Source organism: Mustelus asterias, chromosome 9 (genome assembly GCF_964213995.1).
Source record: "Mustelus asterias chromosome 9, sMusAst1.hap1.1, whole genome shotgun sequence".
In the NCBI taxonomy this organism is placed as follows: Eukaryota; Metazoa; Chordata; class Chondrichthyes; order Carcharhiniformes; family Triakidae; genus Mustelus; species Mustelus asterias.
The window spans coordinates 4,604,797-4,620,797 of NC_135809.1; the positions used below are offsets into that span (position 1 = coordinate 4,604,797).

Consider the following 16,001-nt stretch of genomic DNA (forward strand, 5'->3'; position numbering starts at 1 on the left):
CTGAAACATTGCCCATGGGATCAGGTGAATCCCATACTGGGATTCAATTAATTTAATGTTGACAACAACCTTCATTTATACATTGCCTTGAATGTATACAAAAATAAAATTGGGCGGCGCGGTGGCACAGTGGTTAGCGCCGCTGCCTCACGGCGCCAGGGACCCAGGTTCAATTCCGGCCTCGGGTCACTGTGTGGAATTTGCACGCTCTCCCTGTGTCTGCGTGGGTTTCCTCCGGGTGCTCCGGTTTCTTCCCACAGTCCAAAGATATGTGGGTTAGGTGGATTGGCCATGCTAAATTGCCCCTTAGTGTCAGGGGGATTAGAAGGGTAAATACGTGGGGTTGCGGAGAATAGGGCCTGGGTGGGATTGTTGTCAGTGCAGGCTCGATGGGCCGAATGGCCTCCTTATGCACTGTAGGGATTCTATTCCATGTAGCAAAGCATTTTAAGGAATTTCAAAAGCGTGTTATCATACAAAGCATAACACTGAAGGCTTTGTTAGCACAGACGACTAAAATCGTGGTGAAAGAGTTAGGTTGTAACTTGAGTATTGTGGGAAGCAGAGAATAAGGCAGAGATGGTCAGGGAGGGAATTCTGAAACCTCAGCCACTGAAGGTCAATGACACAGCGATAAAAACCAGGAATGTGCAAGAGGCCGGAATTGGAGGAGCGCAGAGATCATGAAGGGCTATGGGGCTGGAACATAAGAGATAGGATCAGGAACAGGTCATACAGCTCTTCAAACCTTGCCACCAATTCAATAAGATGATGTTTGAACTCTTACCTCAACTCCCTCCCTCCCTATCCGCATCTTTGATTCTCTTCATGGTGAAAAACCTTTCAATTTGTCTTGAACATGTTCAACGATTGAGAATTCACAACCCTCTGAGTGAAGATATTTCCCCACATCTCGGTCAGAAATGGCAGTCCCTTTATATCCTGAGACTATGGCTGGAATTTTCCTGTCCCACCCGCCATGGGAATCGTAGCAGGCGGGGGCGGACTACGCAAAGGTTCATTGACCTCGGGTGGGATTTTCCGATCTTGGGGGCGAGCTCAGATGGAAAATCCCACCTTGTGTTCCTAGTTGTGGGCTTACCAGTCAGGGGCATGCTGGCTCTTGGCATTGACTCTGTCAAACCCTTGCAGAATTTTACACATTTCCTTCTGTTAAATCTGGAGAATATAGGCCGAGTCTATTCAATCGATCAAAGCTAATTACTGCGGAGGCTGGGATCCGAAACTAAAACAGAAAGTGCTGGAAAATCTCAGTGGGTCTGACAGCACCTGTGGAGAGAGAAGAGAGCCAACGTTTCGAGTCTGGATGACCCTTTGTCGTCTATTCAATCCTTTCCCCGAGTTTGACTCCCTCACCCAGGTGTCAATCTAATCATTGCAGCAGGTCTTGAAGCCAGTGTCTTCAGATCTAGAGAGGAGGGTGCTGCTATTTACTGCAACACAGAGCAAGAAAGAGAATAAAATGAAATATTCTGCACAAAATGAAAGACGGTGCCGCATAAATCCGACAGCCGCTGTATTGGAGGGAACAGAGTGAAGTCAAAGGCACACTTCAGGTAATATAAGCGGGAGATAAGCAATTCTTTTCATTGCTTATCTTCCGTTAATTAGTGCAAAAGCTTCTGTTTCCTTTAATAGGGTCAGAGTACCCGACTCATTATTTAGGCCAGTCAGTTGCTATGACACCTGTTCTCCTGTTGCACATTGTATGATGTCACTTCAGTTCTTGAGATCTGGTGTTCTTCGATACTCCTTCGGCGACGAAGATAATTCAATTACATTCATAGCCGACAGACACCAACACTCTCCCTGTGCAAAGACCCGACACAATCTTGCTAAATTCTGCCCCTGCTCTTTCTTAATGCGAGCGTCATGGATACAGGGATAGTTTCCTAAATTTAATTCAAGGGATGTGGGAATCGCTGGCAAGGCCCAGCATTTATTGCCCATTCCTAATTGCCCCTTGGGAAGGTGGTCGTGAGCTGCCGTTTTGAGCCGCTGCAGTCCATGTGGTGTAGGTACACCCACAGTGCTGTTAGGGAGGGAGTTCCAGGGTTCTGATCCAGTGATAGTGAAGGAATGATGATATATATCCAAGTCAGGGTGGAGTGAGGTAGAGGGGAACTTGCAGGTGGTGATGTTTCCAAATATCTGCTGCTCTTGTCTTTTTAGAGGGTAGTTGTCATGGGTTTGGAAGGTGCTGCCTAAGGAAGTATGGTGAGTTCCTGCAGTGCATCTTGTAAATGGTGCACAACGGCTGCTACAGTGTTTCAAAAGATGGAGGGAGTTAACGTTCGAGGATGGGGTGCCAATCAAGCAGGGCTGCTTTGTCCCGAATGGTGTAAAGCTTTGTGAGTGTTGTTGGAGCTACATCCCTCCAGGCAAGTGGAGAGTATTCCATCACACTCCTGACTTGTGCTTTGTAGATGGTGGACAGGCTTTGGGGAGTCAGGAGGTGAGTTATTCACTGCAGGATTCCCAGCCTCTAACCTGCTCTGGTAGTTACTGTCGCTTCTCCAGTTCAATTTCTGGTCAATGGTAATTCCTAAGATGTTGAAAGTAGAGGATTCAGCTATGGTGACACTATTCAATGTCGAGGGTCAGTGGTTAGATCATCTCTTGTTGGAGATGCCTGGCATTTGTGTGGCATGGATGTTAGTTGCTGCTTGTCAGCCCAAGCCTGGATATTGTCCAGATTTTGTTGCATTTGAACATGGACTGCTTCAGTATCTGAGGAGTCGTGAATGGTGCTGAACATTGTGCAAACATCAGCGAACATCCCCACTTCTGACTTTATGATGGAGGGAGGGAAATTCATTGTTGAAGCAGTTGAAGATGGTTGGGCCTAAGACACTATCCTGAGGAACTCCTGCGGTGATGTCCTGGAGCTGAGATGATTGACCTCCAATCACCACAACTATCTTCCTTTGTGCCAGATTTGACTCCAACCACCAGAGAGTTTTCCCTGATTGCCATTGACTCCAGTTTTGTTTGGGCTCCTTGATGCCACACTCGATCGAATGCGGCCTTGATGTCAAGGGCTGTCACTCTCACCTCACCTCTGGAATTCAGCTCCTTTGTCCATGTTTGAACCAAGGCTGTAATGAGGTCAGGAGCTGAGTGACCCTGGCGAAACCCAAACTGGGCGTCACTGAGCAGCTTATTGCTGAGCCTGATTGAATCTCCCACAGTAGCTCCCCACGTTCGGGGAACTACCGGGAGACCATGCCGGAATGAAAAGGGGGCAATCGGGGCCCCCCAGGAGGTCGTGTGGTGGGGAGTGGTGCCATCTGGGCATGGGCATCCTGGGAGTGCCAGCTGTGCCCCCTTGGCATTGCCCAAGGGGAAAAGTGCCCATGTCTGAGGGGCACCTTGGCAGTGCCCATCAGGCATCAGGCTGTGCCAAGGGGGTGGGGTTTATTGTGGTTGGGGAAGAGGGGTGATCGGTGGGGGTGGGGGATCCCGCTGCCACTCTGCAGACAGGATTGGTCTGAGATCAAGAGAGGACAGCTATTGGGTGGGGTGGGGGTGGTCTGACCCCGAGGGGGGTCAGCTGGGGGGAGCGAGGGGCTGCTGGGGTGAGGGGGGTGGGGGAATTGCCACTCCTGGGCGGGGGGGGGGGGAATGCTGTTCATCGGGACGCTCCGGGGTGGGGGGGATCTGGGCTGGCCTGGGAATTGTTGTGGCGGCTGCGATTGGGCTGTGGGGCGGGGAGCCGGGAGGGGGGGGGCAGCACTGCGGGGGCCCCGGGCTGACCAGTGATCGAGCCCCCCCGCTCCCCCGGTATATCAAGAATCTATCCAGCACTGCCTTGAAAATATTCAAAGACTCTGCTTCCACTGCCTTTTGAGGAAGAGAGTTCCAGAGACAGAACCCTCTGAGAGACAAAAATCCCCTCACCAAATCCTGTCAACAACCCTCAGAATCTTATATGTTTCAATCTAGTTGTCTCTTAGTCTTCTCAATTCCAGCTGATACAAGTCGAGCTTTGCCAGTTTTTTCTCATACGACAACCCACTCATTCCCGGTATTAGTTTGGTAAACCTTCTCTGAACCGCTCCCAATGTACTTACATCCTTCCTGAAATAAGGAGTCCACAGCTGTACACCATACTCTGGATGTTGTCTCCTGAGTGTTCTGTGCATTGAAACATGACTTGCCTACTTTTGTATTCAATTCCCCTCATGATAATAACTTGCTGTACCTGCATAATAGCCTTTTGTGATTCATCTACTAGAACAATCCGTAAAGATGCTCGTTCACCAATGTAGGGAAAACACAACTCATTTATTTACTGGTTAAAACTACACAGAGGCTCGTGGCCTCGTGGCTGCAATCAGCTCCCGATATGACTCCGAGTACAAGAGCCCACACTTACCTCTGACAGTGCGGCACTCCCTCAGCACTGACCCTCTGACAGTGCAGCACTCCCTCAGCACTGACCCTCTGACAGTGCGGCACTCCCTCAGCACTGACCCTCTGACAGTGCAGCACTCCCTCAGTACTGACCCTCTGACAGTGCTGCGCTCCCTCAGCACTGACCCTCTGACAGTGCGGCACTCCCTCAGCACTGACCCTCTGACAGTGCGGCACTCCCTCAGTACTGACCCTCTGACAGTGCGGCACTCCCTCAGTACTGACCCTCTGACAGTGCGGCACTCCCTCAGCACTGACCCTCTGACTGTGCAGCACTCCCTCAGCACTGACCCTCTGACTGTGCAGCACTCCCTCAGTACTGACCCTCTGACTGTGCAGCACTCCCTCAGTACTGACCCTCTGACAGTGCAGCACTTCCTCAGTACTGACCCTCTGACAGTGCGGCACTCCCTCAGCACTGATCCTCTGACAGTGCGGCACTCCCTCAGCACTGATCCTCTGACAGTACAGCTCTTCCTCAGTACTGACCCTCTGACAGTGCGGCACTCCCTCAGCACTGATCCTCTGACAGTGCGGCACTCCCTCAGCACTGATCCTCTGACAGTACAGCACTTCCTCAGTACTGCAATAAAGTGGCAGCCTGGATTTTGTGCTCAAGTCTCTGGAGTTTATTGTCATTACGTCTTTGAGGCACAAAAGGAGGCCATTCAGTCCATTTAATTCACGCCAGCTATCCGTAGAGCAATCCAGCAGTCCCTTTCCCCCCCAATCTATCCCGGAAGCCCTGCTCACATTTTACCCTCAAGAATGATCCAATCTGATTTGAAATCAGTGATTGTCTGCAGTTCCACCAGGTTATTACCACTCACCGTGTAGAAAAGCCCTTCACATCTCGCTGCACCTCTTGCCCAGAACCTTGAAGTCTGTGTCCACTAGCCATTGTTCCAACAGCTGATGAGAACCACTTTTGTTGTTGTTGAGGCTAATAAGTTCTAACTGTGAGATGTGAGCTATTTACAGATGTTAGGGACTCTGAACCCTGGCTGCAGAGTAATACCAGTCAGCAAGTGCAGGGCAAGTCTTTAGGCTCCAGACCAGCTTTTGTTAAAATTGAAACTGTTTCCTTGGTGAATCCAATCAACTCAAACAGTGGAACATTAAACCATCATTTCTATAAAGGATTTTTAATTGCTGTGGAAAGTTTCATTACAGGGATGTCGTTATTGCTGATGAGACCAGCATTTGTTGCACCTCCCTGGTGGAGATGGTGGTTTAGTGATAGTGTCACTGGGTAATTAATCCAGAGGCCCAGGCTGATGGGTTCGAATCCCGCCACGGCAGCTAGTGAAATTTACATTCAGTGAATAAATCTGGAAATGAAAGCCAGTTTCAGTAACGATGACCATGAAACCATCATCAATTGTCATAAAAACTCATCTGGTTGACGAAGGTTGGTGGGGTTGTGGATAGGTTGGAGGGATGTCAGAAGCTGCAGCGTGACATAGATAGGATGCAAGACTGGACGGAGAAATGGCAGATGGACTTCAACCCGGATAAATGTGTAGTGGTCCATTTTGGCAGGTCAAATGGGATGAAGGAGTATAATATCAAGGGTAAGACTCTTAGCAGTGTAGAGGATCAGAAGGACCTTGGGGTCCGGGTCTATAGGACTCTTAAATCGGCCTCGCAGGTAGAGCAGGTGATTAAGAAGGCGTGTGGTGTGCTGGCCTTCATCAATCGAGGGATTGACTTGAGGAGTCGGGAGATAATGATGCAGCTTTATAAGACCCTCGTCAGGCCCCACTTGGAGTACTGTGCTCAGTTCTGGTCGCCTCATTACAGGAGGGATGTGGAAATGATTGAAAGGGTGCAGAGAAGATTTACAAGGATGTTGCCTGGATTGGTTGGCTTGCCTTATGAGGATAGGCTGAGGGAGCTCGGTCTTTTCTCCTTGGAGAGACGAAGGATGAGAGGTGACCTGATAGAGGTGTACAAGATGTTGAGAGGTATGGATCAGGTGGATTCTCGGAGGCTTTTTCCCAGGGCTGAAATGGCTGCTACGAGAGGACACAGGTTTAAGGTGCTGGAGGGTAGGTACAGAGGAGATGTCAGGGGTAAGTTTTTCACTCAGAGGGTGGTGGGTGAGTGGAATCGGCTGCCGTCAGTGGTGGTGGAGGCAAACTCGATAGGGTCTTTTAAGAGACTTCTGGATGAGTACATGGGACTTAATAGGATGGAGGGTTATAGGTAAGCCTATACATAAGCCCAGGTAGGTAGGGACATGACCGGCGCAACTTGTGGGCTGAAGGGCCTGTTTGTGCTGTATTTTTTTCTATGTTCTATGGCCTCCAGGGAAGGAAATCTGCTATCCTTACCCGGTCTGGCCCACATGTGACTTCAGAGCCACATCAATGTGGTTGACTCTTAAATGAGTCCTCTGAAATGGTCCAGCAAGCCACTCAGTTGAAGGGGCAATTAGGGATGGGCAATAAATGTTGACCTTGCCAGCTATGCCCACATCCCATGAAAGAACAAAGAAGAAAACAAAATACCCTTGAGAAGGTGGTTAGCACTGCTGCCCCTCAGCGTCAGGGACCCAGGTTCAATTCCGGCCTTGGGTCACTGTCTGTGTGGAGTTTGCACGTTCTCCCCGTGTCTGCGTGGGTTTCCTCTGGGTGATCTGGTTTCCTCCCACAGTCCAAAGATGTGCAGGTTAGATGGATTGGCCATGTTAAGTTACCCCTTAGTGTCCCAAGGGGCGTAGTGAGGTGGATTAGCCATGGTAAATGTGTGGGGTTACAGCGATAGGGTTGGGGAAAGGGCCTGGGTGAAATACACTGTTAGAGATCCGGCGCAGGCTTGATAGGCCGAATGATCTCCTTCTGCGCTTTAGGGATTCTATGATTCTAAGGTGGTGGTGAGCTGCCTACTTGAACCACTGCAGTTCATCTTGAGCAGGTGCACCCACAGTGCTCTTTGGAAGGGAGTTCCAAGACTTTGACCCAGAGGCAATGAAGGAACGGCAATAAATTTCCAACTCAGGATGGTGTGTGGATTGGAGAGGAACTGCCAGGGGGTGTTGTTCCCATGTGTCCGCTGTCCTCCTCGGTAAGAGGGTACGGGTTTGGAAGGCATTGTTAAAGGAGCCATGGTGAGTTGATTTGGTGCATTTTGTAGATGGTACACACTGCTGCCACTGAGCATCGGTGGTGGAGGGAATGAATGTTGAAGGTGGTGGATGGGGTATCGATCAAGCGGGGCTGCTTTGTCCTGGATGGTGTCGAGCTTCTTGAGTGTTGTTGGAGCTGCACCCATCCAGGCAAGTGGAGAGTGTTCCATCACACTCCTGACTTTTGCCTTGTGGACAGGCTCTGGGGAGTCAGGAGTTGAGACACTTGCCATAGAATTTCCAGCCTCTGACCTGCTTTTGGAGCTACAGTTTTTATTTGGCTGGGTCCAGTTCAGGTTCTGGTTAATGGTAAACCCCAGGATGTTGCTGGTGGGGGATTCAGAAATGGGAATGTTGTTGGGATGTATTGAGGCATGGTCAGACTCTCTCTGATGGGTGATAGCCTTGACTTACGTTGTGCACAACCATCTCTCTATGTCCTCCTCTCAAATATTTAACATTTCCAGAAGTTCTGCATGAGGCTCTCTGTTTGAAAAACATTTGAAGTTTTAATTTCCTCTCATAAAACATCATTTCTTTCTGTCTTAAGAGAAATGTCAACCCTTTTAAAATGAGCCGGTTATTAAATAGTTTGATTTCTCGTGTTGAAGCGACATGCCATAAATTTATGCAAACACATTAAGCTTGTGCAACCCTGGGCACATTAAACCATTTGATGTACACAAATCAGGCTACCCAATCTTATCTTACCTGCTCATCAACCCATTTGAAATCACTGCTCCCATTAGTTTATACCTCAATGTACCGATCGATATGCACCAATTTTATTGGTCTGCTCCAGGGTTAGGTCGTCCTACGTGCGTGGGTCACACAGTCAAATTCCTGGACATGAATGCCCCATTGTGCCTGAGGGCAGTACGAGCCAACCACAAGATAGGAGACTGGAGTCACATGTAAGGCTGACCAGATGAAGATGGAAAGTGTGATCCCTGGCTCAGTGGGTAGCACTCTGAGCGATAGAGGAGTGGGGATTGTACTGAGGAACCATCTACACCTTGTTGCCATTGTCAACAGAGCTGCTTTTAACCGCATCAAAAGTCAACACTGAATTCAGTTGAAATGCGATGGAAAAAAACAAATCCTGAGTTGGAGAATTGAGTAATGTGTTTTTCTGTGTGAAATATTGGAAAAGTTGGTAAATTTCAAAGGTCTCTCAGTAACGTCATGGGTTCTTGACTGTCATGTGACCGTTGTTGGCACAACTTCAACAAAGTCGATACTGCAATTTGTGACAAAGGTTTTATTTACTACTGCTTGGCTTTATCAACTTACAACGACTGTTTACGCTCAATGCGAGGCTTGAAGCAACAACCTGTCAATCATTAATCAGCCTCCAATTTCTCTTCCCAACTTATTTTGGCAAAATAATGATTTTGCTGGCCAGCTTTCTCCCTCTCTGAAACCACGTGGAACTCTTGTAACGTCGGGTAGCTCCCTCAATAATTCCGGTGTTTTCACCGACTCTGCTCCCTCACCCTCAGAGACAAGCAGATCATCTCCTCATTTATTTCATTTGCAGCTTGTGGGATCTTGCTGTGTAAAGTTTGGCTGCTGTGTTGCCCACACTATAACAGTGACTACGCTACGGAGGTAGTTCATCGGCTGTAGAATGCTTTAGCATGTTCTGAGGTTGTGAAAGGCGCTACTGAAATGCCAAGATCGTCCTTTTCCCTCTTTGTCGCCTTGTGTCAACTGCTGTGCCAATACAACACGATGGACCAGGTTCATTGTCAAACTGGTTAGTGTCAGTCTCTCCTCAATACACTCCGAGTCTCTTGCTTCCCAGATAAAAAACAACTTCGATAATTTGCAATTGCTCAATAAAGTCTGCCCAAATCATTGGCCCCATGATCACTAGAACAGTCAGGGTGTCCTCCCCATTGTCCTGCATCAATACTTACCTCTCAACCATCATCACTTGACTGTTGTGGGATCTTGCTGTGTCCAATTTGGCTGCCACCTTCCTTACACAATAGCAGTGATTACATTTCAAGGTTACTTCATTGGCTGGAGTTAGGTGCTGTCTGTAGCTCAGTGAGTTTGGCCTGTTGCCTCTGATTCAGCTCTAAAACTTTAACATACTGGGGGAGAAATGTATTAAGGCTTGCCTCCAGACCTGGGATGTTATGATTAGTGATCTGCCTCCTGTCCCCGCCCCCTCCATCTTTCTCATTGAGGCAGACCTGTCCTTACCTGGACCTGGCAACAGTATGGCAAGAGTCACCTCATGGGGCAGGTCAAGGCCAGTGAATGCATCTTCACGTGACATCTCCGAACGCCAGAACAGCAGCCTACTCAATGCACTGTAGCTGCATCAGTCACCCAACAGCCCTCCTTAGCCATCAGAACTCACGCCAAACATCAAGATAAATCCCCAGATATTCCTCATGCCCACTTCCCTGCCCTTTCCCCGGGACCCTCGATTCCCTTTCTGATCAACAATATATTTATCTTAGCCTTAAATGTCGGATTGTGCCTTGGGCTGCTTTGTCCTGGATGGTGTCGAGGTTCTTGAGTGTTGTTGGAGCTGCACCATCCAGGCAAGTGGAGAGTATTCCATCACACTCCTGACTTGTGTCTTGTAGATGGTGGACAGGCTTTGGGGGAGTCAGGAGGTGAGTTACTCGCCCAGGATTCCTCGCCTCTGATCTATTGTTGTAGCCAGGGTATTTATTTGGCTGGTCCAGTTCAGTTTTGGGTCGTGATGCTTTTGGAAGAAAAGCAGGGTGGTGCACCCAGTAACTTATTGGCTGCAAATTGGCTGCTGCATTTCCTACTTTACAGCAGTTCTACATTTCAGAAGGACCTCAGTGGCTTTGGCGTGTGAGAGACATGATATAACTTCATTTTTCTCTCTTACAAGCACACAGCAGAAGGCTTTCCAACGGTCCTCCAGTGTATGCAACAGTATCTCTCGCAATGTGCCTCTGTTAGTGGTTTTCGCATTGTAAAATATTGACTGACTTTGTACTTGACCCTCGAGAAGCAGAGATGAATCTGAATTTGCTTTGGACAGCAAACAGGTTCTGGCTCTGTACCAAATACATGGTGTACAACTTGCTATTTACTTAACATCCGCAGCTTTGCTTTTCTGATGCTTCTCCTGATAATTGTTAAGCCCGAGTCTTGTACTTTGGTCAGCGCAGTAGTTCTCCAATGCTTTTGGCCGAAGGATTCCTTGTCAATTGGACTATTAGTCATGGACACCCGTTAAAATTCCTTCTCGTCACATCTCTGAGCAAAGGCAGGTCTAACCCACCGCACCATGATCTCCACTATGGATAGGGCCAGAGGGGGGCGGGGGGGGGGGGGGGGGGGGGGGGCAAAATCCACCCCAGCCAGAACTGGGAAATCAAACCCCATGCCAATGGCACTAATCTAACCCGGACTACTCGTCCAGCCAACTGACCCAACCAACCCCTGAGTTGCCGTGGCAACACCCACCTTTACAAGCATGTTGCAGCCTGGAGTTATGGATAGTGGAGCTCCAACGTTCTTTCCATCATTGAGTGACCCACTCTGTCCCACTCTTACTGCCAGCCATTGGGGATTTACAGGTTGATACTAAACCTGTTTGGCCACATTATGAACGCACCTTCCTTGTTCATCAAGTCCTGGGGTGGGACTCGAACCTGGATCTTCTGGCTCAGAGACAGGGATACTACACACTGCGCCACAAGAGGTCCTCCATCCAAATTCTAATATATATAATATGAGGGTACTGTGTGTAAAGAGTATTTAATAATAATTTTAAGAAAACAGATATTTGCTAACAATTATCAGTGAAATGGGTGTTTCTGCTTCACACTTCAGGGTCTGTCTATACTTAGAGTCATAGAGGTTTACATCATGGAAACAGACTCTTTGGTCCAACTTGTCCATGCCGCCCAGTTTTTGCCACTAAGCTAGTCCCAATTACCCGCATTTGGCCCATATCCCTCTATACTCATCTTACCCATGTAATTGTCTAAATGCTTTTTAAAAGACAAAATTGTACCCGCCTCTACTACTACCTCTGGCACCTTGTTCCAGACACTCACCACCCTCTCAGTAAAAAAATTGCCCCTCTGAACCCTTTTGTATCTCTTCCCTCTCACCTTAAACCTATGCCCTCTAGTTTTAGACTCCCCTACCTTTGGGAAAAGATGTTGACTATCTACCTTATCTATGCCCCTCATTATTTTATAGACCTCTATAAGGTCACCCCTAAGCCTCCGACACTCCAGAGAAAAAAGTCCCAGTCTATCCAGCTTCTCCTAATAACTCAAACCATCAAGTCCCGGTAGTATCCTAGTAAATATTTTCTGCACTCTTTCTAGTTTAATAATATCCATTCTATAATAAGGTGACAAGAACTGTACACAGTATTCCAAGTGTGGCCTTACCAATGTCTTATACAACCTGAACAAGATGTCCCAACTCCTGTATTCAATGTTCTGACCGATGAAACCAAGCATGCCGAATGCTTTCTTCACCACTCTGTCCACCTGTGACTCCACTTTCAAGGAGTTATGAATCTGTACCCCTAGATCTCTTTGTTCTGTAACTCTCCCCAACACCCTACCATTAACTGAGTAGGTGCTGCCCCAATTTGATCTACAAAAATGCATCACCTCACATTTAGCTAAATCTGGTGAACTGGTGCGGCAACAATAATCTCTCCCTCAATGTCAACAAAACGAAGGAGATTGTCATTGACTTCAGGAAGCGCAAAGGAGAACATGCCCCTGTCTACATCAACGGGGATGAAGTAGAAATGGTCGAAAGCTTCACATTTTTAGGTGTCCAGATCACCAACAACCTGTCCTGGTTCCCCCATGCCGACACTATAGTTAAGAAAGCCTCACCAACGCCTCTACTTTCTCAGAAGACAAAAGAAATTTGGCATGTCAGCTACAACTCTCATCAGCTTTTACAGATGTACCATAGAAAGCATTCTTTCTGGTTGTATCACAGCTTGGTATGGCTCCTGCTCTGCCCAAGATTGCAAGGAACTACAAAAGGTCGTGAATGTAGCCCAATCCATCACGCAAACCAGCCTCCCATCCATTGACTCTGTCTACACTTCCCGCTGCCTCGGGCAAAGCAGCCAGCATAATTAAGGACCCCACGCACCCCGCACATTCTCTCTTCTACCTTCTTCTGTCCAGAAAAATATACAAAAGTCTGAGGTCACGTACCAACCAACTCAAGAACAGCTTCTTCCCTGCTGCCGTCAGACTTTTGAATGGACCTACCTCACATTAAGTTGATCTTCCTCGACACCCTAGCTATGACTGTAACACTACATTCTGCACTCTCTCCTTTCCTTCTCTATGAACAGGATGCTTTGTCTGTATAGCGCACAAGAAACAATACTTTTCGCTGAATACTAATACATGTGACAATAATAAATCAAATCAAATCAAATTAAATTAAACTCCATCTGCCATTCATCAGCCCACTGGACCAATTGATCAAGATCCAATATCAATCCCAGATAAACTCCTTCTTGATAAAAGCTTAGAGGGAGCAGGACTGCAGAATTGGCAGGAGCACAGATAACGCAGGAGCACGGAGAGAGGGCAGGAGCACGGGGAGAGAGCAGGAGTGCAGAGAGAGGGATGGGGAGAGGGCAGGAGTGCAGAGAGAGCAGGAGTGCAGGGAGAGAGGGCAGGAGCACGGGGACAGGTCAGGAGCACGGGGAGAGAGCAGGAGCACGGGGGAGAGGAGGGGCACAGGGAGCAGGCAGGGGCACAGAGAGAGGGCAGGAGCACGGGGAGAGAGCAGGAGTGCAGAGAGAAGGATGGGGAGAGGGCAGGAGTGCAGAGGGAGCAGGAGTGCAGGGAGAGAGGGCAGGAGCACGGGGAGAGAGAGCAGGAGCACGGGGAGAGAGCAGGAGCACGGGGAGAGAGAGCAGGAGCACGGGGAGAGAGCAGGAGCACGGGGAGAGAGAGCAGGAGCACGAGGAGAGAGCAGGAGCACGGGGAGAGAGAGCAGGAGCACGGGGAGAGAGCAGGAGCACGGGGAGAGAGAGCAGGAGCACGGGGAGAGAGCAGGAGCACGGGGAGAGAGAGCAGGAGCACGGGGAGAGAGCAGGAGCACGGGGAGAGAGAGCAGGAGCACGGGGAGAGAGCAGGAGCACGGGGAGAGAGAGCAGGAGCACGGGGAGAGAGCAGGAGCACGGGGAGAGAGAGCAGGAGCACGGGGAGAGAGCAGGAGCACGGGGAGAGAGAGCAGGAGCACGGGGAGACAGCGGGAGCACGGGGAGAGAGAGCAGGAACACGGGGAGAGAGCGGGAGCATGGGGAGAGAGCAGGAGCGCAGGGAGAGAACAGGAGCCACCTTGGATCAGTGTTGGCACTTTCACAACTTGCAAGACAGATTGGAGTGGATAACATGTTGATAAGTTACCTGAGTTTAGATGCCGTGTGTTGGGCAGATGGAAGGAGTGTGGCATGGCGAGTGGAGTGTGATAAATGGGTGGGTAATGGACTCGGCATTCTGGACCTGGTGTGTGTTTGGAGGTGTCAGAGTTTAAGGAGATCAATTGTCTATTGCTGGGACAAGGGGTAAGAGTGTGTGTGCTGCTCAGCTGGGACTCAGGGAGTTGTTTATTAATCAAGGAGTTTTATAAATTCACACTCCTCACTCTGAGATACAAATCTCCACAACGCCTGATTTCTGCCCAAAGATTGGACTGACATGGCATGTCTGCAGAGGAATCCAAAACACTCTTCTGCCAATGAAGTACTTTCTGAAGTTTAGCCACTGCTGTAATGTAGGAAACATGGCCACCATTATGCACACAGCAAGATCCCAAAAACAGCAGTTCAATAAATAATCAGATCATCTGTTTCTGTGATGTTGATTTAGGATTGACCAGTGTGGCAACTAGGGGATTTTCACAGTAACTTCATTGCAGTGTTAATGTAAGCCTACTTGTTACAGTAATAATAAATAAAAGTAACAATAAAGAAACTACAAAGGGTGTGAATGTAGCACAATCCATCACACAAACCAGCCTCCCATCCATTAACTCTGTCTACACTTCCCGCTGCCTCGGCAAAGCAACCAGCATAATTAAGGACCCCACGTACCCCGGACATTCTCTCTTCCACCTTCTTCCATCAGGAAAAAGATACAAAAGTCTGAGGTCACGTACCAACCGACTCAAGAACAGCTTCTTCCCTGCTGCTGTCAGACTTTTGAATGGACCTACCTCGCATTAAGTTGATCTTTCTCCACACCCTAGCTATGACTGTAACACTACATTCTGCACCCTCTCCTTTCCTTCTCTATGAACGGTATACTTTGTCTGTATAGCACATAAGAAACAAAACTTTTCACTGTATCCCAATGCATGTGACAATAATAAATCAAACCAAATCAAATCACACGTGGTGATGTAAACTAAAATACACATGTTTCGAACTGTCATAATTGGTCTTCAAATCCAACAAAGAGTGACTCTGACAAAGGGTCATCCAGACTCGAAACATTGGCTCTATTCTCTCTCCAAAGATGCTGTCAGACCCGCTGAGATTTTCCAGCATTTTCTGTTTTTCTTTCAGATTCCAGCATCCGCAGTATTTTGCTTTTATGAAGAGTGGGACAGACCTGGATATGAAAATCACCAGACCTGTTAGATATTTGAAATCATTCCTTCGTCATCCTCTTCATATTTTCTATAATGGTTAAGGTTATTCTTTCAAAAGTGAGCACCTGGAAAGAAGGATTCAATGTTTTGAATGCTCTTACCGATAATTTATGTGGAATGTTTTTACTCTGTCACCAACCCTATCATATAAATTGTTAAAGTCCAACAGGCTTATTTGGAGTCACAAACTTTCAGAGCGCTAACCTGATGAAGGAGCAGCGCTCTGAAAGCTTGTGATTGTGAGACTGGGCCCACTGCAGTCCAACGCCGGCACCTCCACATCTTATAAATTGTTGACTGCAGAGTTAATCATTTAATTTCCACAGCTATTTCTGTATGATCGCTTTGTTTTAATTGCTTGTCCCGTACCAATTGCTCATTCCAATTGATTTCATCGTATATTCTGTTCCCTGTCTCCTCCTTTTAATACTTTACCCCCTTTCCACCCAATCTCAGGCCATTCAATGTTGTCTGTCTGTCTGGCCTGTTCTGGGTCTATCTGCATTTTCTTATGATGAAGCAATATCACAAACTGCTCATGGACAGGACATGTTTCAGAGAATATTAGGCAAACTGTTTAATGAATAATCCCATGTTTGCACTTTCATCCTGACCCAGGAGCACTTTGCAGAAGAGGTTGTGTTGAGTGGAGGTATGAGGAGTTCTGTAAAATGTCGGTGAAACACGACAACTGGCGTTTGATCATCACACAGACAACATTCTATCAAAGCAGTGGAATTTACACTCTAATTAGTGGCGACAGGTTCATATCTGT

The 16,001-nt window shown here is 48.1% G+C and overlaps 2 protein-coding genes across 2 annotated transcripts in view; one reads left to right on the plus strand and one right to left on the minus strand.

The window, feature by feature from the left end:
• fgfr1op2 (FGFR1 oncogene partner 2) overlaps positions 1-5,287 on the minus strand; it is a 103,702-nt gene extending 98,415 nt beyond the window's left edge. The window contains exon 1 of the mRNA XM_078219556.1: positions 5,268-5,287. The gene's annotated coding sequence lies outside the window, so the exon portion shown is untranslated. The remainder of the gene's footprint in view (positions 1-5,267) is intronic.
• A 10,529-nt stretch (positions 5,288-15,816) lies between these two features.
• Positions 15,817-16,001, plus strand: part of nr1h4 (nuclear receptor subfamily 1, group H, member 4) — an 87,186-nt gene continuing 87,001 nt past the window's right edge. Inside the window, exon 1 of the mRNA XM_078219546.1 lies at positions 15,817-15,999. The gene's annotated coding sequence lies outside the window, so the exon portion shown is untranslated. The remainder of the gene's footprint in view (positions 16,000-16,001) is intronic.